Source organism: Pteropus medius, unplaced genomic scaffold (assembly GCF_902729225.1).
Source record: "Pteropus medius unplaced genomic scaffold, Ma_sr-lr_union100, whole genome shotgun sequence".
Lineage (NCBI taxonomy): Eukaryota > Metazoa > Chordata > Mammalia > Chiroptera > Pteropodidae > Pteropus > Pteropus medius.
Window position 1 is genome coordinate 39621377 of NW_024349800.1, and position 25926 is coordinate 39647302.

The following is a 25926-nucleotide window of genomic DNA, read 5'->3' on the forward strand; positions in this document are numbered from 1 at the left end:
GGACTTAGTGCCCATGAGTGATCCTCAAGCAGTGGAGTATGAAATAATTCTGAAGCACATCTCACCTAGTTTTTCCAAGGGACCCTAGTGGGATGGAACCTGTTTTTGTTTTCGTTTTTGTTTTTTAGTGGTAACCTGCTCAGTATTGCACACTATATTAACCTTCTTTCCTTTCCTGTCTCACTTCCCAAACCCTCACTATGCTTTCTGGTATTGCCTTTCAGATGGACTACTTACCTTCATATCTGTATTTCAGGATCTGCTTGAAACGAACTAAGGCATTCATGAAGGTTACATTTTGGTGGAGGAGATAATAAACAGTAGATAAAATAAATAAATTCTACAATATTTTACAAGGTGATAAGTTCTAAGTGAAAAGAAAAAAAAATAGAGAAGGGTAAAGAGCATTTGCAGTGATAGGAGAGGGTTTAGAATTTTATCATTCATTCATTCATTTGGTTCCCCTTCCAGGTCATTTCCCAGACCCTCTCCCCCACCTGGAACCAGATACTGCTGTTCAATGACTTGGTGCTACATGGAGAACAGAAGAAGCTGGAGTTCCCACCTTCAGTGGTGGTGGAGCTGTGCCACAGTAGTGGTGAGTGTCCCCAGGCCAGTGCTGACTGTGCTTTGCTGAAAATGTTGCATTCCACTAACTAATTATTTTATTGAAGTATAATTGACACATAATATTATATTAATTTCAGATATAAAGCATAATGATTTGATATATGCATATATTGCAAAATGATCACCACATTAATCTAGTTAACATCCATCATCATATATAGTTCCTGTTTTTTTGTGTGTGTATGGTAACTTTTATGATCTATTCTCTTAGCAAGTTTCAAATCTACAGTACAGTGTTCTTAACTATAGTTACTATGCTGTCCATCACATCCCTGTTACTTATTCATTTTATCACTGGGAGTTTGTATCTTTTGACCACCTTTACCTTTTTTTTTTGCCTGCTGCCCACTCCCCACCTTTGGCAACCATCAAACTGTTTTCTGTATCTATGAATTTGAGTGTTTTTTTTGTTTTTGTTTTTATTTTTAGATTTCACATATAAATTAGATCACATGGTATTTGTCTTCTCATTCTTATTTATTTCACTTTGTATAATGCTCTCAAGTCCATCCATGTTGTTGCAAATGGCAGGATTTCCTTTTTTTTTTAATGGCTGAATAATATTGCATTGTGTATATGTATGTGCATGTATATACAAATATTTATAATATCTGACAACTTCTTTATACATTCATCTGTTTATGGACATTTAGGTTCTAGCCATGTCTTGGTTGTTGTAACTAATGCTGCTATGAATGTGGGGATGCAGACATCTTTTTGAGTTAATGTTTTCCTTTCTTTTATGTATATTCCCAGAAGTGGAATTGCTGGATCATATCATAGTTCTATTTATAATTTTTTGAGGAACCTCCATCCTGTTCTCTATTGTGTCTGTACCAATTTACAATCCTACCAACAGTGCACAAGGGTTCTCCTTTCTCCACATCCTCTCCAGCATTTGTTATCTCTTATCTTACTGATGATAGACATTCTACCATGTGAGGCGATATCTTGTTGTGGTTTTGATTTTCATTTCCCTAATGATTAGTGATGTTCAACACCTTTTCATGTACCTCTTGGCCATTTATATATCTTATTTGGAGAAAGGTCTATTCAGTTCTTTTGCCTAGTTTTAATTGGATTATTTGTTCTTTTGCTATGGAGTTGTGTGAATTCTTTATATATTTTGGATATATCTCTGTTAAACTAGGTGAGATGTGCTTCAAAAGATTACTCCCCCACCAATCTTTTGGCAGTAAATTCTCTGTTTTTGAAGGTCTGAAATTTCTTTGTTCTATCCTTGTTCTTAAAGATAGTTTCACTGGGTGTAGAATTTTTCTTTGGCAATAGTTTTTCTTGGTATTTTTTTTTTTTTATTCTGCTGTCTCGTAGATGTTATCGTGGCTTGTAGAAGTCAGCTGACAGACTAAGTTGTTGTTCCTTTATAGGTAATATGACTTTATAGGTAGTGTGACTTTAATTTTGGCTACCTTTTATTCTTTCTTTTTCTTTGATATTCTACAGCCCCATATGACATGTCTAGGTGTGGATTTCTTTTTATCTTGGAATTATGGGGTTTCCTAAATTTGAGGAATGCTCTCTTTAAACCATTCTAAAAGATCCAGAGCCAATGTTTCTATGAATTTTATTTATCCCCCTATTCTCTGTGGAAAATTTTCTTCTGAAGTTGTAATTAGACATATACTAGACCTTCTCATTTTGTTCTCCATGTCTCTTTACCTCTACTTCATATTACTCTAAAAAAATTCTGAAGAGAATATAGTTTAATATTTTTAGTTCTATTTATTTTTATCTGATTTGCTCTTAACTCATTTGTAATGGTCACTTAGGCTAAGCTAGGCTAAGCTATGCTGCAGAAATGTTTAAATTCTAAACTCTTAGTGGCATTAAACATGAACTTTATTTCTCATTTATGCACTGAGAAATTCTTCAGAACAACTGCCTTCCAAGTTGGAATCCACGAGTTCAGTTTGCTTATATTTTGTGGCTTCACTATTTCAACGTGGGGATTCAAGACCTTTCACAGCAGAAGAGAGAGTATGGAGAACTTATGCCTGTTTTTAAGTGCTTTAGACCAGAAAGGGCACATATGACTTCTGCTTATAGCCCATTAGCCAGAAATAATCACATTGGCCACAAACTAATTTCAAAGGAGACTGTAAAATGTAGAGGGAGACATAGAATAATCATAGAATAATAATGACCTTTGCCAAACCACTAAGTTTTAAATTCCTATTACTATATTAACTTATAAATTTGAATTACCATCTAAATATATTAGCAATATAATGTTATATGTGCAGCTTAATAAATAATGACAAAATTCTTCCATATAACCACCACTCTGGTTAAGACTATTATTAGCACTCCAATGCATACTGTTTGCCTTTCCTCACCATAATCTTCCCACCCCAAAAGGAACCACTACCCTGACTTTTGATAAAACATTTTCTTACTATGCTTTATAGTTTTCCACTTACAAAGCATCCCTGAATAATATAGTTTAGTTTTGCCTGTTTTAGATTTTATGTATACTATATGTATATATTTTTTGCTTATGTCACGTGATTCATCTGTTTTTGCATATGTTGTAGTTTGTCATCTACAGATGGACATTTAGATAGTTTCCAGGTGTTTTTTGGTATTATGAATAATGCTATTATAACCATTCTTGTGTAGTGTACAAGTATATATAAGTATGAATTCCTCTTGTGTATTTATACATTAGTGAAATAGTTGGAACATAGCGTCGAGAACATTTTTCATTCTAATGGAAAATGCCAGACTTTTCCAGTGTATGTATCAATTTGTTCTTTCACCAGTTTTATATAAGATTATGAGATCCTGTTTGCTCTACATGCTCATCAAATTTGACACTGTTGGATTTCTGAATATTTGCCAACGTATTTCGGTGGATGATGGAGTCTTACCCTGATTTTACTTTTTACTTACCTGAGTATTAGTAATACTGAACACTTTTGGATGTGTTAATTGGCCATTTATGTTCTTTTCGTCCCTATTCCCTTACCCTCCCCGCCTCCTTCTCCTCCTCTTCCTCCTCCTCCTCCTCCTTTTTTCTTGTGCCTGTTCAAGTCTTATCTATTTTTTAAAAAGTAGGTTGTCTTTTTTTATTGATTTCTAGAAGTTTTTTAAAAAAATTAAAGTCTCTTCTACATATATATTCTACGTCAGTTTTTAAAAATAGAGTAAACATTTATTTAAATTCTTTACCTGATTATTCTAACATATAAGTGGATCTGAGCTTGTCGTTTGTTATTTCTACTGATTTTTCCTCATAGTGGAGTGGTTCCTCATATGTTTTTGATTTTCTTAATTGTGCCTGTGTGTTCCTTGGAAGTTTGTCTATGGTAATTCTTTCAAGTTTGGTTTTAAGGTGTTTTCTTCCAGAGCACCTGAGTATACCTTTGCTTGGTGCCAAGGCATAGTACTAATTTATGACCACTTTAAATTATTGGCTAAGGCTTATGTGGAGCTGCAGAAGCAAGTAATATGATTTCAACTCCAACTGGGATTAGGCTTCTGGTTAAGAATTTTCGGAAGAAATGATCATTCCACTTTAGCCCAGAGCTAATGGAAATGAAATAAGCAAATATTTATTTTTTCCTAGTGTAGTATGGAGTATTTAAAAAAATTCAGTTTATTCTCACTGAGGTGTCAGCTCTCAGGGATTATTTATTACTTAATTAATTAATGTATTTATTTATTTATTTATTTATTTATTTTTGTGAGAGTCTCTGATCCAACTTCTCACTTGATATAGTCCCTGGGTTTATCCCTGTTCTTTAGTCACAAACCCTGGTAGGCATGAAGCTGTAGACTTCTAAGGATCAGCAGACATTCCCATGACAGATACCAGCATCAGCATTTTGTTCCTTCTCTGGATTCTGCTTGTTGTCATTTTTGGCCTCTGAGGATTGCTCTCAATTTCTTGTCAGTTCTTCTATGCAGTTACAGAGGTTTCTTTTCTTTTCTTTTTTATTATGGTGATATTGGTTAATGAAATCCATTAAGTTTCTTTCTGCTCTTCTCCACCTACTGAACCCAGCTTTAAAAAATATTCTGTACTATGAGGCTTTTTCATGATATCTGATGCCTCATATTATGGAAAAAGAGGTAAAGCATTTTATTTTTTTTAAATAAGCTGTAGATAATCATTATAAAATATCACTCTCTCTTGCTTTATGTTATTTCTTGCATGAGATGGAAATTGTTAGGGTTAATTCTAACAGAGTAGAGATGTCCATGTGAGTGGGCTATATGGGCTAGATGTTTGAAAACTAATAATAGATGATGAGGGAAACTGGTTAAGAAGATGCTATCCTCATACCCTCTTAGATGTCAATAAGTGGTACTAGGAAGGGAAAATATTTTGATTGCTATTGAAAGTGAGTTCACTAACTGTCTACTTAACTTCAATGACTGAAGAAATTAGAACTCATTTTCTTTGAAAATAGTGCATCTGACATATTATTTAAGGTCAATTTAACACATAATAAAATGTACACAATTGCTTTATAGACACTATCGACTAACATGAACATTGATTTGCCAGTACAATCGATCCCTAATGTATATAATATAACTCCACATATGAATTAGTACACATAGGAATTTTATTATTAAGGCAAAATTATCAGTTTTGATTTTTGAAATGTTTTCAGCCAACAGTTGAAATTTATTTTTATCTTAAAAAGAACACATACAAATAAATAAAATTCTTCATACATTTTCATCTGAACAAAAGCATATCAGAAGAGATTATCGTCAGCAATTATAAAGCACATTTTTGAATTTCCGGGTACAATTACGAAATGATAATTATTATATTGTAATTTTTATTGTCCTTTTACTAATTTCTGTTGTCTAAAAAATATTAAATTTAAGTATTTAATGTACAATGTATGTGATTTTTAAGAAATGATTTTGTACAGTTGAAGATAAGTATATAATCTTATATAATAACCCATTGGCAGATTAAAATAATTAGGCTTAAAGCTTAATGGTATATATTTTTATTAAAAAAATTGTAGTATATTTTAATAATATCCTTTTTTCACAATATTTTTTACAGCTTTATTGTAATCTAATGGACAATTAGTTACTGATATTTACAATGTACAATTCAATGAGTTTTAAAAATTATAGTTGGCATACAATAATATATTAGTTTCAGTTGTACAGCATAGTAATTAGAGATCTGTATAACTCACAAAGTGATCATCCCACTATATCTAGTACTCCTCTTCCCTTTTAGATATTTATTACAACACTGTCGACTATTTTTCTTATGCTATACTTTATATCTCCACGACTATTTTGTAACTATTCATTTGTACTTCTTAATCCCTTTGTCTTTTTTCACTGCTCCCTCCCATCTAGTAGCCCTCAAACTATTCTCTGCATCTATGAGTTTGTTTCCATTTTTGTTGTTGTTTATTTTGTTCTTTAGATTCCACATGTACATGAAATCATAATATCCTTTTTAGTTCCTCCTGCATACATTTAAATATTAAATGAAATATTTACTTTGTAATTTAAGTTTTATCTGTAAAACATGCCTGTAGTATTGTTAAATTTATTATATACTTTATTGTTTTTGGCTGAGGTGTTCTATGACCTCATAATTATGCAGCGTTGACCTGAGTACATTATTTTACAGATTTTATGGGTAGCACTATCCCTTAAAGAGTTTTTTTCCCCTATTAAGAAGTTAAGTAAATTAAAATGGATGAGGATATTTCTTTTAAAATAGCCAAGAAAGCAAAATTTTCTTCTTAGTGAGTTTCTAAATGAAACTATATTTTCTATTACTGGTTTATACTGCTTCAAGCAGGACAAAATGTTTTAACAGTAGAATTTATATAACCAATGGAAGGTACATTGATAGGAGTTTTACTTTCCAAGGACTATTAAAGGAGAAGAACATCTCCCACTGTTTAAATGTGGTCTAAGCTCCACTTTTAAAAATAAATGCATCAAACAGTATTCCTCTGTGGCAGAGTGCTAATTGTTCTCCAGTAAACATTCTCTTGTTCTTTTTGGAAATAACATTCCCCAGCCCAACTTGTAGCTGGGCACATAGCCACATAATTTGACCACCCTTCCCAGCCTCCCTGAGAATCAGATGTGAACTGCAATCATATTTCAGCCACAAAAATATGAGTGGAACTGATATGTCCCATATTCATTCTCTGTAAAGGAAATTTCTTACCTTTCATTTTCTCTTCTTCCTCATCTGACAGTCTGGAATATGCAGATAAGATATTGCAGAGCTATTTCCAATCATGCAGAATAGGGTAGCACCCTAAGTGACAGCAAAACAAAAAAGAAGGACCTAAATACTTGGAGACTTCATGGGGCTGAACTTGCTTTTCTGTTTACCAATCTTATACTGGGACGATTCGTCAATTCTAGGCTGTTAGATGAGAAAGAAAGGAACTTCTGTTGACTGACCGAGTTGAGCTATTGCCTTTTTGAGTCTTATAAACTTAGCTGGTTAGTCTATATCCTAATATACCTAAAAGTAAGCTAATACAGCTTCTATATCTGTGCTGTTGGATATGGCGGGCATCAGCCCTAATTTAAACATGGCTAGTGAGATCGAGGAACTGAATGTTTAATTGTATTTCATTTTAATTCATTTAAATTTAAATAGCACATGTAGCTAGTGGATACCACATTGGACAACACATCTCTAAACTCAGACATTATTTATAAAACTAACATATCAAAACATAAATTTCTCAAATTAAAAAACATTGATTATAAACACACAATGCAATATATGTATGACATATTATTGAATTGTACACTTGAAACCTATATAATTTTATTAACCAGTCACCCCAATAAATTTAATAAAAAAATACTTACTCAGGTTCTTCTAAATATTTAGCTAAAATTAAATGCTTATATATCATATTTTAAAAAGAGCTTCATGTACCTTAAAATCAGGAAAAATACACAAGAATTACCAGTTATTATGACTTATTTTTATACTTATTACTAAATGAATTACAGAGGTATTGATTCTGTGGGTTTAAGTTTACTGCTTTATTTAGAACATAGTATTATTATATCTTCCTCCCTAGATTAGACTCCCATCTTGAACTTTCCCAGGTTACAGGTTCTGAATTATCAACAACTGCTTTTTTGTTGAACAATTGAGTTATTAGCTATTGGATTCTGGTTGCAATTTCCCAACTCGAGATGACATGCTCTGGGCTGGGCCCATTTTGTTAGAAATAAACCTGTTATGTCAATGGGCTTTTAAAGCTTACTGTATACCTTTTTATATTGGCTTTAGTTGTTTGAAACTTGGTCTTTTCCTCCAAATGGTATATTCATTAAGTTCCCTTTGGACAATGTTATATACAGCATCCTGAAATTGATATAATTTGACCTCCTTTTCAAGCATTACTGGAAAATTATATTTAATATGTATTAACAACTTATTTTAATTTGTAAGGCCATCAAAGTTTCATCTCCCAGGACACAAGGGATGAAGCCTGTATAAAAACATTACCTTTTGAGTGTTTTTGGCTAATCTATCACCTTGGAACATAATTATTCTGTACATGACCAGTGATGCTGATTTGGCTCTTTTATCCACCTGACTATTGGATATGACCACTATTGATCGATCTTTCTCGTTTTGGAATAGTTTCTGCCATTACTGGGACTGTTTGACTTACTCTAATTCCTTGAATCCACTCTGTGTATATGGATGAGAACAGTACACCTGCATACATTATGTATTTGATAGAACAAAATACTCACATATATTAACATTGCTTTCCATATTAATTAATACAAAGTAATTTTATTCTGTTAAGATTACTTCTGTAGTTTTATGTAAAATTGTTCTTTTAAAAAATAACATAATGGACATTTAATTGCTCAATTTGTACTAATTGACTAGCTATTCTTTGCTTTTGGATATTCAAGTAGTCGCAAGTTGGTAATGAGAGTAAGCTATCTCAAAATCACATACCTTTTGGAAGCATCCTTACTTTTTAACCACAACAAGATGTCATGTTATCTTTATAACAGTTTACTTGGGACTAATTACTTTGCAAATTTCTTTGTTCTTTTTGATGCAGTGGGGGAGGTGTGTGCATGAATGTTGATGATAAGTCAACACTTTGAGTTGGGTTACTTCTAAATGACAGAAATACAAAAGTATATATTTCTACTTAAGGCCTTGGGTTCACATTAACCTTTCATTTTAATAATTAATGTTATTAAATTCTTTAAACTTTATGTCTGACATAAACTTTTTCTTTACAATATACCATTTAGATTTTTAACCTCTCTTCCAAACTGAAAGTATGTTCTCTTTTTACTGAACAATTTTGTTTCATCTGACACCATTTTGAAGGGCGGTAAAAGAAAGAGATCTAGCTTGAGGAACCACAGAATTTTTGAACTGGCAGGGCCTTAGAGATCATTAGTGCATTCCTCTCATTTTACAGGTAAAAAGGTTCAAACAGAGTGGACAACTTGCCCCAAGTTGTATGTATGTGTATATTTGCATGTACACACACACACGCACACATACACTTTCCTAAACTGTTAAGAATTATTAGTCATATTTCCCACCCCACCCCACCCCCACCATCCCTGCCCTGGAGTGGGGGCTTTGGTGAGTTCCCCATAAGTATCCTGGGATTCCCAGAGAAAGTTAGAGGTGGATCAGAATGTCATGGGATCATCTTTTAGGACTGATTTTTTTTCCCCCTAAGAAACTGCTCTGAGGCCACACCTGAGGATAGGAATTAAATCAGGCCTCTCTCAGACCAACCTCAATCAGTTTAGAAACCAAAGGGAATATCAAACTGCTCCATATTTAGAATGGGAAAAAATATGGTGCCAAAGGGACAATCTATGTCTCAGGTTACTCTGAGCTCATACTATCTGTGTGTCTGCCACATAATTGTTCTGTATTTTAAGAAAATTTCAAGATAAATGGTATGTCTTATGATTAAATTCTAGCATGAAAAGTTAGGTAAAACAGAGTAAATAATCTGAGAATCTTGGGAATAATGGAAATCATCTAGTTGAATTTCCTTATTTACAGAACAGTAAAACAAATCTGGTTTAAGTTTTCTACGACATTGAATTATTGTAGCATTAAGAGTACATAGTGAGCAATTGTTCTGCTAACAGTTTTAAGAGTTAGAATAAAAATAAGCAACAATGTACTTTAATTAGATGTAAAACAGTTTTCTGATTAAAGTGTTTTGGGATTATTAGAATTAAAACATTCTACATAATATTTTAAGCCATTTTAATTTCAAATAGAAATCAGAGAAACATAATACTATATTCATTAAAAACACATTTTGTAATTTTGCTACTCAGTGGAAGCTGAGGGTGAATGTTTATTAGCATTACCATCTTATATCTAATAAGACAAATTTAATATAATAATCTAAAATTATAAGACTTATTCCCATTCCCAGTGGAATCTTTTTATTTATTTATTTTTTTAATTGTACTTTCTCGTACTTGCTTCTTTGGATCTCTTTTTGGAAAGGCTACATGGCTAAAAGAATAAGGGTAAAAAATTTTTTTTTATTGCATTAAATTTGTTTTTTCTATGTATTAGAACTTAACACTGGAGATAACTATGAATTATGATAACATAATTGTAGTTAGGAATGAAGTTACAAACATACCCATGTATATTTCTATGATGAATAATAAAGTCAGTAGGAGTGGTGTTTTGTATAATTAGTTTAACACATATGTGATTATTTTCAATATTATTAAAACTCCACAAAAGTATAATAGTGGTCAATCCTATAACTTTGAAAATTACATTTTTTTTTACCAAAGATAATTTTTATTTTTTTAATTTATTTTTTTTATTTTTTAAAAATTACATTCTTAAACTCAAAGAACATAGATGAGAAAATAAAGCTTTTTTTTAGAAGATAAGTCTTAAAAAGCTGTCATTGAGTCAAGGAAGTAATTTGATAAAGACAGTAGTCGACTAGAAATAGAAACTGCTATTTAGCTCCTGGAATAAAGCCCTGGAAACAGCTTCACAGCTACATTTTATAGACTTTAATGGGCTATTAGCTTTATTGTTCAGAACATATTGATTTATGCAAAAGAATCAGGAACCTTAACTATTTCTTGGAAGAAATGAACAATTATTTGATATTAAAACTTGAGAAAATATTACACAGTTCATTTAAATTCATGGTACTGCCTTAGAAATTTTCATTATACTAATTTGCAAATATAATAACTCATCCCTGAAATCCTCTTGTCTGGCACTTTTCTCTTAGCAAAATCTAATAGGGCAGAATTTCACTGAAGTCTCATGTCATAATGATTTCTCTCCTTTTCTTAGTTGGGGAAGATTTTTTTCTTAACCTACTTTAAAGCAGTCAGGAAAACAAGTTATTAAAGCACGTCTAGTGGTGCCGTGTCCTTAATTTTTCAGCATAAGTTGTACAAAATATTCATTGTAAATTTATTGTGAAGGGAGATATACATCAGAATTGGCACACCATAACTCAAATGTGTGAAGAAATCATCCCTTTTTAAATTTAATAATGATTCTTGTTTGTCCTCAAGCCCTTATGTTCACAAGGGAAAGGAAAACTTAAATCGTCAATTCGAAGTAATTCCATTTCCCCCCCAGTTTAAACAATTTTTTTAAAAAGGAGGATTGACAAATAGTGCATTCCTTTTCTTTCCTCCTTTCCAAGATGGTTTTCAATGTCAGAAATGGAGAAGAGCCCATTCCCTGTTGAAAGAGAGCCCCCTGCCCATTTGTTGTTCTTCCACTGAAGTCAAATCCTCCTACTTTCTTTCATGTATTTACCTTCTCCTAACTGGAAGCAGAAAATGGTTAAGGGTTGCAAGAAAAGAAAACAAAATAGAATATATATCAGTAGATATTTTTAAAATGTCCTTATTACATTCTTCTTCATAATACCCTTGGAATTTCATGGAATGATCTTCATATTTTAGAAACAAAAAGCCAATGAGAGAAATTAATGACAGTCAGGAGGATACAAACCTATAACGTTGTACAAGTGTATCAATCAGGAATATGTATTGGAGCCCCTACATTGTGCTTGAAATTTTGGGGATATTAACAAAGTATAAGCCATTGACCTTTGTCCTTAAGGAACTTACCATCTAGTTAGGGAAATAAGACTGATATGCTATTGGTTAAAGATGGCAAATGAGTGTTCAGTGAATCAGCACTATCATGATGCATAGAGTGATTGACTCAGGCTGGGCTGGTGAAAGAACATTTCATGGAAGGGGTGAAATGTACGCTCACCTTAGAAATATGGATAAGATTCGTATTGGTGGAGTGCGAGGAGGCTGGTGGGCTAAGGAAAGGACATGACTGTAAGAAATGTGTGGAGGGCGAAAACAAAAAATTATTTGAGAAGCAAATCATCCATTTCTTTAGTCAATCATCTATGTAAGAAGTACTTAATAAGACTGTACAAGAAGTTTGGAGATGTCATATTTTGAGATATGGCTAGGTTTGCCCCAATTAACAGTTTTTTTGAACCAGCCGCCTGGGAAGAGAACTAGACTCTGCCAATGCAGTAGGGTAGATGCGATGAACACATGTGAAAGTCCGAAGAGAAATTGGTGGCGAGGGCACAGGCTCTAAAGAGTGTGGAAACCGGCTATTGTGTTAACAAGGCTGCAGTGATGTGAGTAAATATGGAAGGAAGCCAGGTATCTGTACACATGAGTAGAGGACGTAATTCAGAGGACATAATACTTGAAGACGAGGCGGCTGCAGGGGAAGTTTGTTAGTGGGCAGAAAGGCAAGAAGAAGAAAGGGCTCTGTCCCTGAGGGGGTTATTAGGATAAGGACACTGGCTTCATAAACAGCAAAGGTCATGTAAGCTCTCTGGGAATCTCATCCAATCTCAAGGCTTATGGATGATGTGCAAAAAATGGATGTGACTTGCTCCAGGCAGCACAGTTTACTGAAAAGAATACATTTTGGACTCAGACAGACCTGGAAATCAGGCAATGTCAGTTGCATCATTGGCTATGTGTCTGGTCTTGGGGCAGTAAATTAAGTAAACGATTTTTAATTGTTTAAAAATCTCTTAAATGGAGATTAAGTCTCATAATTAAAGAGTCATGTTGAGAATTGTTGGTACATGAGGTGATATATGTAAACTGGCATGTAATAGACATTGTATAAGTATTAATTTTTCTTCTATTTATCGATATCACTTTCAAATGCTTAAGAGGCTCTTTCGCCTAGATGCCCCACAGTATTTCAAATCAAATGCCTGCTTTTGAATTCATTGTCTTTACTCCCTAGCCTGCTTTTCTTCCTGTTTCATATTTGCATTAATAGCACTAACATGCTCCCTATGGTGAGCCTTTAACCCAGTGGCTATGAAGGATTCAGAGCCAGGATTAGGGGAAATGAGAGGTGAAAATTGTTCAAGTACAGGGTCAGATCTTGTCTTTATTGAAAACTTTGATATTTTGTTCTTAATGCATTTTCTGTAATAGTTTTTATTTTTAAAATATTGCATTAAAATATTTATTTAATTGTAAGTTTATTGGGGTAACATTAGTTAATACAATTATATAATTTTCAGGTGTACATTATAGTTTGACATCTGTATATTCTATTGTTGATCACCACTCAGAGTCCAGTTTCCTTCAACTACCATATATTTGACCCCCTTTACCCACTTCACTTTCCCCCTACTCTCCTATATTTGACTCCCTTTATCCTGTCTACCTCTCCCCTCCTCCCCCACACCCTACCCTCTGGTAATCACTTGTCCATTGTCCATGTCCCTAAGTCTCTGTTTGTCCTGTTCATTTGTTGCTTTTAGGTTTATATTCCACGTAATATTATTTATCTTGATTAATGAATGCTACCTCAAACATTTTGCATGAGGTGAGTGTCTTACTTGCCTTATCCTAGTCTTCGCTCTGAAATGATACTCTACCTTCAGAAATATTGTGCTTGTTCTGCATTTTATTCTTTACAATTTTAATTGGTTTGGCCATATTTAAAAATTAAGAGAGCTCATGTAAGAATCCAGATTTCTGGCTTTTCTTGAAACTTTCTAAAACCTGGCAGTACTCGATCTCTATTTACCATGAGAGCAGTTGGATAGAGATGAGTAATAGCTTTTCTTTAGAGACGCCATGAACTTTCCAGTTTGCCACAGTTCCTACCATTCCTTCTGTACATACCTGTATATTCCTATAGTTTACCTTTTCACCCTGTCTTTTTCTTCTTTCATTCCTATTCTTTTCTTTCTCCCTTTGTTCCTTCCAGACTGACCATTTTGTTCTTTATTCTTTAAGTTACTCTTCTATCCTTTTTGTTTTCTGGCCAGCTCTTTTCAACGTTATGTTGGTTTATGTTCGTAAGATCAAAAAACAGTAGAACTTTTAAAAAAATTCAGTGATTATTCAGTCTCTCCCCTTTGTTTGTAGGTGATAAAGCTGAAGCACAAGAAGGTTGAGACTTGTCAAAGGTCGTTCAATTAATACATAAAACAAATTAGACCCAAGCACATGTCTTTAAAGATAAACCTCACTACTTCAGCCCCCTTTATTAATGTTTTTTAAAAGCTTCTCCTCTCCCCCAATCCCATTAGCTAACTCAACCACTAAACCATTGTTGTGATAAATTAAAAAAAATTTTTTATTATTAGTTTCAAGTATACAGCACATTGGTTAGACATTTATATAGTTTATAAAACAATCCCCCTAATTGCTCTTTCCTCTGGCTCTCCACCTAGCCATTACATTAATGCTGACTGCATTCCCTATGCGTGCTCCCCATCCCGTGACCATCTATCAACTACTAATTTGTATTTCTTTAACCCTTCACCCAATTCTCCCGGTCCCCCAACCCCTCTCCCCTCTATATTTGTCCTCTGTATTTGTGAGTCTGTTTTTAATTAGTTTGTTCTTTTTGTTCCTTAGATTCCGCATATAAGTGAAATCATATGGTATTTATCTTTCTCTATCTGACTTATTTCACTCAGCATAATAAGCTCTAGGACCATCCATGTTGTTACAAATGGTAGGACTTCATTTTTTTAATGGCCGAATAATATTCCATTGTATATATGAATCATAACTTCTTTATCCAATTGTTTGTTGATGGGCATTTAGTTTGCTTCCATATCTTGGCTATGGTAAATTGCGCTGTCATGAGCATAGGGATGCATAATTCTTTACGAATTGTTTTGGTTTTCTTTGGATAAATACCCAGAACTGTCAAAAGGTATGTCCATTTTTAATTTTTTTAGAACCCTCCAGACTATTTCCCATAGTGGCTGTACCAATTTGCAATCACACCTGTCGTGGTAAATTTTTACTCATAGTAAAATTATCTTTCTTTTGATTTCCATCCCTTGCCCTAAAGTGCAGTAGTTTTGGTTAAAAATGCTGGGATGCTGTAGAGAGAGCAAAGTCCTCTACTGCCGTAGAGAATAAGAGTCCCAGGGACCGCTGATACGAGATAAAATGGGTGTCTTTTTGCCATGATAAATGACAAAAGGAGGAAAGGAGAGGAGGAAGGAGGATGCTTTCGGCATGACGGGGTGATCTTTGCCCTGGGGAAAGACAGACTTGTTTGCTGGGCTGAAACCGGGCCTCATCTTTGTTTCCTTCTCCTATTTCCTACTTGAGCTAACAGTTGAGAAAATTATTTCATTGGGCCTGGAGAGTTTTCTTTCTCTTGCTACAGATCTCAGTAGGGATAACATTATACCGGGTACTTTCTAAGCATCCATTTTGGTGACAGAGACTGAGGCATGAAAGTGTAAAAAAGTGAAAAGTGACTTGTGCAATGAGAGGTTCTTAAAAATCTCTAACATAAAACAGTATGGGAAGGTGAGGATCAAAACTCTAATAGTGTGGCCTCTCTACCTTAAGTTAGTATTTGTGAAAAGAGATTGAAATTTAGAGCTGTGGCTGACCCCTCTACGTTAGTGCTTAAGAGTTTGTGACAGTTAGTGGAGGGAAGGTGAGATGGTCTTTACCAGTTATTTAAATGCTAATCTAGATATTACTGTGAAAGTATTTTATAGATATGATTAAAGTCTATAATTACTTGACTTTAAGTCAGGGAGATTATCTTAGATGATTTGTGTGGGCCTGATTCAATCAGATGAAAGGTCATAAGAATAGAGCTGAGGCTTCCCTGAATGAGAAGAAATTCTGCCTGTGGACAGCAACTTCAATCTTACCTGAGAGTTCTAGCCTGTCTTTCCTGATAACCTACCCTAAGGATTTCAGACTTGCCTAGACAGAACCCACAACTGTGTGAGCCAATTCCTTGCAATAAAGGTCTTATATATTGCATACTGGTCTGTTTGACTGGTTGAATTCTAAGTGGGGGAAGCAGAGAGGTGCCTGGATAGAGTTGGTCTGTTTATGGCATTGGCATTTTGAAGATACTAGAGCTGAGTACTGGGGTGGGAAAAATAGACATGTTAAGGAACTAAATCTTAGTCCAGATGCTTTTATAAAATCAGTGAAAGGTTTTTAACTTAGAAGAAGGGGTTCACACTGACTACTAACTAATGAAATAACATTTGATAGAATGATAAGCATGTCCTGTGTTCCAACTACCCAAAATGATGTAGATTTTACAGTTTTTATACTTCAACAACTGAGATTTCTTAAGTAAAACCAAGCTCTTTTTTTGGTTCTGGATGTCAAGGACAAAAATATCAACCAATTGCACATTTTAGGGGCCAGAGATAGAGGTTGGTTAATTTCATTGTACTTATTCTGGAGACCTCATTTAAAATACAAAAAGTGCTTCTCTAGACCATTAATAATACTCAATCCTAATTATTAAAACATTTCCCAACAAAATGCTTCCTTTCTCCAGCCTCCTCCCTTCTGTCCAGGTCCCAGCCTTTCATTGCATTTCTTTTACAGAGAGACATTTCAATGTGGCTGTGCCTGGGAGAAGAATATCACTGAGGAGGGCTCAGGGCCTTAACTCAGGCAAACTAATTGGCATGTAAGAGTGTGTTCTTGCTCCTTGGCATAAGAGAATTAACAAAGTTAGGTCTGTGTGACTCGTAAATCATTTCAGAATTTTAGCAGAAATGGTATCTAAAAAGAAAATGTAGATAAAGAATAGAGAGATCAAAATTTGAAAGCTAACTATTAAAATGAATACAAAATATATTAAAACAGTGAGGAAGATGCTGACAATGTATTAATAAATGAACCAACTGAATATATTATCAGAGTACTTCTGCTTTGGGCTTCATTTAAATAATGTTATGGGTAGAGCACGAGTTCTGAATGTCTGTTTCTTTTATAATGTCTTAGAAATGTTTATAAAGCTTTACCAATCATATTTCTAAAGTCAGTGCTTGAGTCTGTTATGATTTTGCAGAAAGTACTACTCAATCTTTTATTGAATAATTTTATGATTCTCTAGTGAATATAATTTTTCTGGACAATGGTTATGTCAGTAAGTCAGCACTCAGAAACTTAATATAATTTGAAGTCAGAAAAAATAATATTGTTTATTTTTAAGATTAAGTTCAGTTAAGATTAAGTTAAGATTAAGTTCAGTTATATGTAACAGAAAATATAAAGCAACAGAGGTTTATAGAAGTATCATTGCCCAGTGAAAAACAGCTGGAGATATGATATCTAGGGCTGGAGTGGCCAGTCCTCTATCATCAAGGAGCCAGGAACTTTTACGTTTCTGCTCTACCATTATGGAATGTGGCTTCCATCCTCACTTCATGGTTTAAGATGGCTGCAAATGTGCCAGTCATCATGTTTGTGTTCTAAGCCACACAACAGAAGGGAGTAGGACCAAAGGGGAGCATTTCCTGGTTCAGTCAGAGCCTGTTAAGAAACCTCCATGGAAATCCATACAGCACATCCTCTTACATCTCAGTGTTCAACACTAAGGTGCTTCATGATATTGGGTGTTAGGGAATCTAGGAACACTGTTGCTTAGCTGGTGCGTTTTTGCTCTGAGCTCAGTAGGACAACAATGAAACAGGTAGAAAGCTAGCAGTCTCTATGGTACATCTCTATTCGAAAACACATTTGAAGAAAAGGAAACATATTAAACGCATTGTTAAATTAGAAAGAGAACTAAGATCAGACTTCTTAAAAGTATGTCTTCTAACAGAATAATCATTCTATCAGAATAATCATTCTATCACTTTGTCACCATGAACTGGAGCCTTTTGGTCTTCTATGTGACCTTGAAAGTTGATGTAATATACCTGGGGCAGAGAAAAGAGAATGAGTTACTGGAGTAGATGTAGGAATATGCGGGTGTAGTGTGTGTATGTGTGCACAGAATGTCCTTGTGAATGTGGAGATAAAGATGGACTGGTGAATGGCTGGTTCAAGAATGGAACCCTTCCTCATATGCTAATGAACTAACAATATGGGGGTCTAATGTGTTTGGGAAATGAAATGTGATGATTATACTGGATAGAGATTTGAAAGCATGATTTTCCTTCTCCTTTAAGTGCCTTTGTGGTATGTTATAATGCTTAGTGTAATTTTCCATTCTCATTTACTTCTGAGCATTGTATAGTCTCCTTTTGTGATTGAAGTAGATTTATAGAGACCAAACTGAGTGTTTTAGAATTTATATAGGCTTTATGTTGGCTGGGGAGAAATGTTTGAATCTAAGCAATAATCTTTGTGCCAAGATGTTGGAGATTCCAAAAGCCACTGGGGGGACTTTTTCAGTGCTAACTAGAGCATGTAGCTGATCACAGGACTTTTAAGGCTCACAAGAAGACATTAAGATCATTAGATGATGTCCCAGAGGAGGCACATTTCTGAAATGGGTCAAAGATTATGATTACAGTCTTCACTCCAGCTCCCTCCCCCACCTCTATTTCTTAGGTTTAGTGGGCTGAGGATTGTGAATATGGTGAATGCTTAACTTGTATACAAGTCTGCACCTCGTAGACATCATTGTACCAGCAGACCAATATGGTCCTCTACTTCAGCCCAGCACCTCAGGGAGGCCACAGCTATTAGGAAATATACTCGTACTAATATTTAACCAATTAGTGTACCATGTGGCTTCCTAAAATCACCTATTTTTAGGAGATGGTTACAATAAAGAGTAAGTAGCAATATTTCAGAGGTGGTATGTTGTATTTGATTTTCTAGGTTTGTCGTTATTATGATATTCAGATATGTGACAAATGAGATGTTTAATAATTTACCTATAGCTCTATGTCCTGCTTTCAGAAGATGAGAAATTTCAAAGTATTTACCCTCAAAAACATATCAGTGTTTTCAGGTGGCTAATCTTATCAGAAGGAAGCTCTAACATCATTCTTAACAAACTTTATAAATTTTTATCCTAGTAATTTGCACCTATATCATGTTTAATGATGCCATGAAGCTCCTTAAATAAATTGTTGGCAAATGAAAGATTTATGGAAAAAAAGATGTATAGTTTATGCTTAGACCTATGTCACTATCTCAAGAAAAGTAATACTTAAAAAATAAAAATTATACTAACTTGCTTAAAATTGCTAAAACTTAAGTAACTGTTAAATAAATTTCAAAAAAATTTGATATACAGATATTTTTTATTGTGTAATATTTAGTATTCATTTTTCTCTTTTCTTTCTACTATATGCATTAAAAACTTTATTTTCTCCTTTATACCCTACTAATCTTAAATTGGCCTCAATCCCAGGTATCTTTTCCTTCTGTGCTCAGTTCTGGATATTGGTATTTTTACTTAAGTAAATAATATGCTTACTGATTCCAAAGAAGTTGTGGTATATTCTCTAATTTCTGGGCATAAAAAAACTCCTTATGATTTAACTTTTTCCAGTTCTAGGTGTAAGTTTTTAAAACAATTCTGAGAGTAATTCTGGTAGAGCAGAAATTCTGAGAATGATTTACTCTAAATCCTCCAAACTCTTGTTTAACTTATTTGAAAGACAATAACCAAGTATACTGTTCTGCAGCTCTTTTCCAGTTTACCCAATAACTAGATTCAAGGCACTAAGAAAGGAATTTTTCAAGTGAAGAATTCATGGAAAAAAAAAAAAGAAAGAAAGAAAGAGCATATAAGCATTGTATACAAATATGCACATCTATGTACCCATAGGGTCATGCAGGGATATAGAATGTAACTGCATATATCCTTAAATGATTTAGAAGCTAAGAAAAAAATGCTACCTTCCTCATTTATGTTATAATCATTTTTGTTGATTATTGAAGTCAAATGCATTTTCAAAGAGTTTTTACCAGTTGGGCTCTTGACACTAGAGAGAAAGCAGGATTAACATTTCATAAGGGATTTGGGTTAGCCAGGGATAGGAATTACTTTAAGAAATTTTAGATATTATTCACTAGAACTAACTATTGTTCAAGAAAGTAGAATCTCCATTGGATATTTTAAAGAATACCACCAACTATAATTTGTTTTGCATCATTTACATAGAAACCTGGGGAGTGAATTAGATGATCTTCAGATGGTTTATGCTAACATAAATATGTAATTTCTCCATTGGTATGCAGAGCATTTATTTTTATTACTAAATCAGAGCTGTGTTCCTAAAAACCATTACCTTTGTATTGCAATAATCATTAATTGGAATGAAAAATTAGGAATTGTCCTATGATCATTATTCAAACATAGTTGTTCTCTAGAAAAGATAAGCATTTGAGAATTATTTTTATTACAAACATAATTTTTACAAACTATTCATTCTTAATGATTACTTTGAAACATAAAGAGTGACATTAAATAAAAAGATGATGGGAATTTAAAAATATATCGGTTCTTTTCAAATACTGTATAATCAACGTTTGCTTATTCATATTCACAGATAGGAATAGTGGTAGCCTTATATCATTTAGATGAGAATTTGAGATATATTAAAATATTTTATTTGCAGGATCATGTTTATCTTCCTTTATGACTTACTTAAAGGAGAATTAAAATTAGCTTACATTTTCTGGTTATATGAAAACTCTTATTAGTGAGAAAAAACTTAGAAGCATGCTTAATGACAGGGAAGAATTAAAAGTTGAATTAAAAATCATCTAGGCATAATCAAGCATCTTGTTAAGGAGATGCAGTGACAGAATTTTTGTGCTTTCTTTTGTGTGTCTTGTTAAGATGTTAGTTTCAGGGCATTTAAAATTCCAGAAATAAATGGAGAGCGGGCATTTTGCATTGGACAGGTAACAATTGGTGATTTGGATTAGAATGCCTCAGAGTTCCTAAGAACTTTTTTTGCCTGTTTTTTTAACTTTTGATTATTCCTTCTTTTTTTCCTTCTCTTTATTCCTTTATATTATTCTCTCAAGCTATTTTTACCCACCTTTGTAAACTTGATAATTGCTTGAACCTTTCCAGTTTTCAAAATAGAGACTTTCAGACTAGGTTATAGGAAAGGAGAAATATGAACAATTTAAACTTTAATTCCCTCATAATTACTTACTTGGATGAAAACATTTCCATTACACATATTTCAATGTACAGATTCCAAAGGTCTTTCTTTCAAGGTACTTTTGGTACCTATGCTTGGTAAAAGTATTACCCTTTTCCTTGGGACATGAGATGCTTGCTACTTCCTATTCATTAGGAATCCCTGATACAATAGACAATGATCAAAAGGTCATAGGAAGACACAGCCCCTGATCTACTACTGTGCCCAAACAGCATCATGAGTACAAAACCCTACCAAAGTACGCATCCTATCCTAAGTTCATTTGATGGGCTGGAAAATAGAACAAAGACAGGTCATAATAACAAGACAAGTCACTACCATTATACTCTATCTACTTGGTTCCAAGACATTAAATTTTTCCATTTTAGCATTTATAAAATTGGGATGCATCATAAAACTGATGTGCACGTTAACTTTGGTAGTTTCTTTTCTTTTTCTTTTTTCTTTTTAATATGAAAAGCTATTATTAAATTGATATTTCCTTTGTAATCTAGGGAACCTTAGAATTGAAGAAATACATCATTTAAAAAATTACAAAGATGCTAACAGGTCACAAGAAAGCAAACAAGCAAAACCAAACAGTCCTCTTAGAAATTTCAAGTCCTGTGTGGGCAGAATTAGGAGTGTGTCATGATCTCAATGCAACTTAAGCTGTGATGTATGAAGGAATTGATTGTGTAAAAAACTATTTTTTCTTACTTTAAGTAGCATTTATTAGATGCCAGCCTTATGCCAGGTAGTATATTAGGCATCAGTCTTATAAAGATGAATAAGATGAAATATGCACATTTTGAAATAAAGCTTAAGCTTTTAGTTTAAAAAATTGGCTCCGTTTTCTAACTATATAAAATTACTATATATTAAATGAAAGACACAGTTTAAAAAATCTGAAACACAGCAAAAGCAATTTAATGGGGTATAATAAAATGTAAACCAACTATGTCGTGCTCTTTAACCTGGAATCAGAGTCATGAGTTTAACAGTAATGGATTTATGACTCATTAAGACTAAGAGAGGTTGTAATTTTAAAAGGAACATGATATTTAGGTGACAGTTTAAAAGGCATTAAATTACTGTGTTCAACCTTGTATTTCACAAATCTTTTAAAGGGCAACAAAACATTTGTAACAATGTGACTTGCTCCATTTTTTTTATTTGTAACATTTATTTGTCATTATGCTAGTGGATTAAATTGTATTGATTTAAGATTATTTCAATAAAAGACTGCAAAAGGACTTTAAAAGACACCGTTCTTACAGACTCTGTATCTAAAAATCTGTTTATTATTGCCCTTTCTTTGTCCTGTTTGGGATGTTTGCTTTAATAAAAAGTCTTGTTAATAACCAGGAGTTATAGGAAATGCAGGTGCCTAGAGTGATACTTGATAAAGTAATTTTGAGAGCCACTTCCATTTATTTAAAGTGTAGGTCAAGAATGTTAAAAAGTGGCTACATTTTTTACATCTAGAATCTGGGCTAGTGAGAGAACCCAGGGATAAAATGAGAGATGGGGATTGTTTGATAAATGGTAATGCGTGGGGATCTAACCATGAGAGGCAAGAGGCCAAAGGAAGAGTTGGTAATGTGTGTAGAGGGTTTCTTGTGTGGCTGATCCCCTAGAAGGAGCCTCTGTCCACTTTTTGCACTTAAACAGGACCATTTTGTGCTTGACCAAGGTCAAATCTGAAAAGCTTCACATTATCTTTGAATTTACTGTGATGTGGACTGGGAGACCACTGGCAGTTACTCCTAGTTATGTGGTTTTCCAAAATATCCCATCCGGCCAGGGTTTGTTGGAGGTGCAGAAAAGTGCTGGTTCTCCTTTTGCCATTAAGGTAGGTTATTATATGTCAGCATATGCACATGAAGAAGCAAGTCTGCCTCAGAGACAAGCATGGTGGGTTGTTCTGGGGATACATTTACCCTTTGGACGTTATCAGGAAGCAAGTAATGTGGTTTGTTGTGCGAGTTTCTCTTTATGTTATAAGGACAGTTTGAATGTTATAACTTGAAGTAATATCATGCCAAGAGTTTAGAATGAGTAGTACAAAAGTATTAGTGCACAGGATCAGGATTAAAGGTAGCAGTCTCTTGTGATTGATATTAATGTCTGTTTTTTAAATAATTATGGTATAATATACATAATATAATATGTATCATTTTAACCACTGGTAAGTGCACAATTCAGTGTGAATATAATTCAGTGTGAATATAGTCACAACGTTTGATGTTGTTACATTTTAAAAATAAAAACTTTGTAACTGTTGCTTCTAAATCAAAATATCCTGTCTCTACTTGTAGAAGGAAAAGATGAAAAAACAGGATTAAAGAAAAATATGGGTGGAAGATTGAGAAATAAACAAAATTGAATAAAATGTAGATGAATTTTTTTTCAGACATTGTGATTTTTTCTGTTTTTCTATTGGTTTTATAAAGTCATAAAACACTATCCTAAAATCAGATAGAGTGAAAGCAATTTCATTTTGTATATATAAAATATATTTTGAAATAGATAGTTCTTCATTTTTATGACTAGGCTCTTGGTTAGAAAATTGGTACAATAATACATCAGAAATATGATATGTTTAAAGGAGAGTTCATTGTTTTACCAAAACAGGAAAGAATTTTGGACTTTAAATCTGGAAGGTACAGTAGTGATCACCCCTTTAAATTCTTCATTTTATAATCAAGAGAAATGAGGTTTATAAGGATTTATCATTCTATGTACCCATCTATCTGCCTGTAACATAATTTGTTCCAGAAAGTATTTTAAAGTGGTTTTCAAGGACACATAAAAGACAGAAAGATAACAAATTAGAAATAGATGAAAAAGACAAGGGAGAAGGAAAAAAAGAGGAAGATCGTAAAAAGAGTCAGGACTGAAAATAACTCAGAAGTGAACACTATTGAATCCTAGGCATTTGATGGGCATAAGCCTCAGAGTAGACTCTAGGTGTTCTACCGGTCAGTGTATAAAAGGAAATCTGATTAGCTAAACAATTCAATTACTTCAAAGATAAAAGCCATCTAATTGGTCAGAAGATGTACTGCTTTTTAAAACACAATTTTAAAAAATGTCTCCTGAGAGTTTTATGAAGCGAGCACATTTTATAAATCAGTATCTTCAAAGACTTTATTGCAGGAGTCAGAATAACAAATTCAGAGGATTCTTTCTCGTGGTATCTCTTTTTTTAAATTAAGTTTATTGGGGTAACATTGGTTAATACAATTATATAAATTTCAGGTGTACATTATAATTTGACATGTATATATTCTATTGTGTTTACCACCCAAAGTCCAGTTTCCTTCAGCTACCATATATTTGACCCCCTTTAACCCATCTACCTTCCTTCTCCTTCCCCCACCCCCTATCATTGTCCATGTCCAAGAGTCTCTGTTTGTTTGTCCTGTTCATTTGTTGCTTTTAGGTTTATATCCTACATATAAGTGATAGGTGATTTTCAACTTTTTCTATCTGGCATATTGCACTTAGCATGATTATCTCGAGGTCCATCCAGGTTGAAGCAAATGGCAGTATTTTATCTCCTCTTATGGCTGAGTAATATTCCATTGTATGTGTACCACAGTTTCTTTAGCCAGTCATCTATTGTAGGACACTTCGGTTGCTTCCATGTCCTGGCCACTGTGAATGATGCTACTATGAACATTGGTGTGCAAATATCTTTTCAGATATGAGTTTTCAAGTGTTTGGGATAAATACCCAGTAGAGGAATTACTGGATCCTATGGTAGATCAATTCTTAGTTTTTTGAGGAAACTCCGTACTGAGGAAAACCACTTTAGTTGGGTTTCTAATTGTTTTAAAACTCCTTATAGATACTCCCTTATTGTCTATACCCAGGGTGGATAGCCAGCTCACTTTGTTCTCTTCCGTAGTATACGACGCTTGAGACATGATTATAGGGTATCTGTGTTTGGGAGTAGGAGGCAGGAGGAGAGAAAATGGAGCAGGACGAGAAGGCTTCATTCCATTGCTTTGTTCTAGTCTTGCTACTCAGATGATGGTCTGTGGACCAGCAGCGTGTGGGCATTACCTGAGAACTTGTACGAAATGCAGAATCTCTAGCCTTATCCCAGATTTACTAAATCAGAAAATTCATTTTAACAAGATATCTAGTAAATTTTGCACATTAAAATATGTGAAGTACTGCTTTAGAATAGCACTGCTCAAAATTTTGTTGAGTGTTAGAATCACTTATAGGGTGGAATGCTTATTATTTTAATAGAATTTATTTTTTAAAGCAGTTTTAGGTTAACAGCAAAATTGAGCAGAAAATAGAGATTTCTCATATACCCCTTTGTACGCATAGCCTACTCATTATCAATATCATGTACCAGAGTGGTATGTTTGTTATAATCATTGAATCTACAATGAAACATCATAACCACCCAAAGCCCATAGTTTATATTAGGGTTCACTCCTGATGTTGTACATTCTGTGGTTTTTGAGAAATGTATAATGATATGCATCCACCATTGTAATTGCATATAGAATAAGTTTGCTGCCCTAAATATTCTTTCAACTCTGCCTGTTCATCCTTCCCTCCCCCTTGATCCCTAGCAACCACCGATTTTTTTTTACCATCTCTTTAGTTTTGCCTTTTACGGTGTCATATAGTTGGAATCATACAGCGCACAGCCTTTCAGATTAGCTTCTCTGGTTTGGTAATATGCATTTAAGTTTCCTCCATGTCTTTTCATGGCTTTATAGCTCATTTCTTTTTAGAGCTGAATAATATTCCACTGTCTGGATGTGCCACAGTTTATTTATCCATTCACCTACTGAAGGACATCTTGGTTACTTCCAAGTGTTGACAGTTA

General features: G+C 33.7%; 1 long non-coding RNA gene across 1 annotated transcript in view; it reads left to right on the top strand.

Moving 5' to 3' along the window:
- Positions 1 to 312: 312 nt before the first annotated feature.
- LOC120621735 (uncharacterized) overlaps positions 313 to 25926 on the top strand; it is a 165073-nt gene continuing 139459 nt past the window's right edge. Inside the window, exon 1 of the long non-coding RNA XR_005658279.1 lies at positions 313 to 598. This is a non-coding gene — a long non-coding RNA (uncharacterized LOC120621735). The remainder of the gene's footprint in view (positions 599 to 25926) is intronic.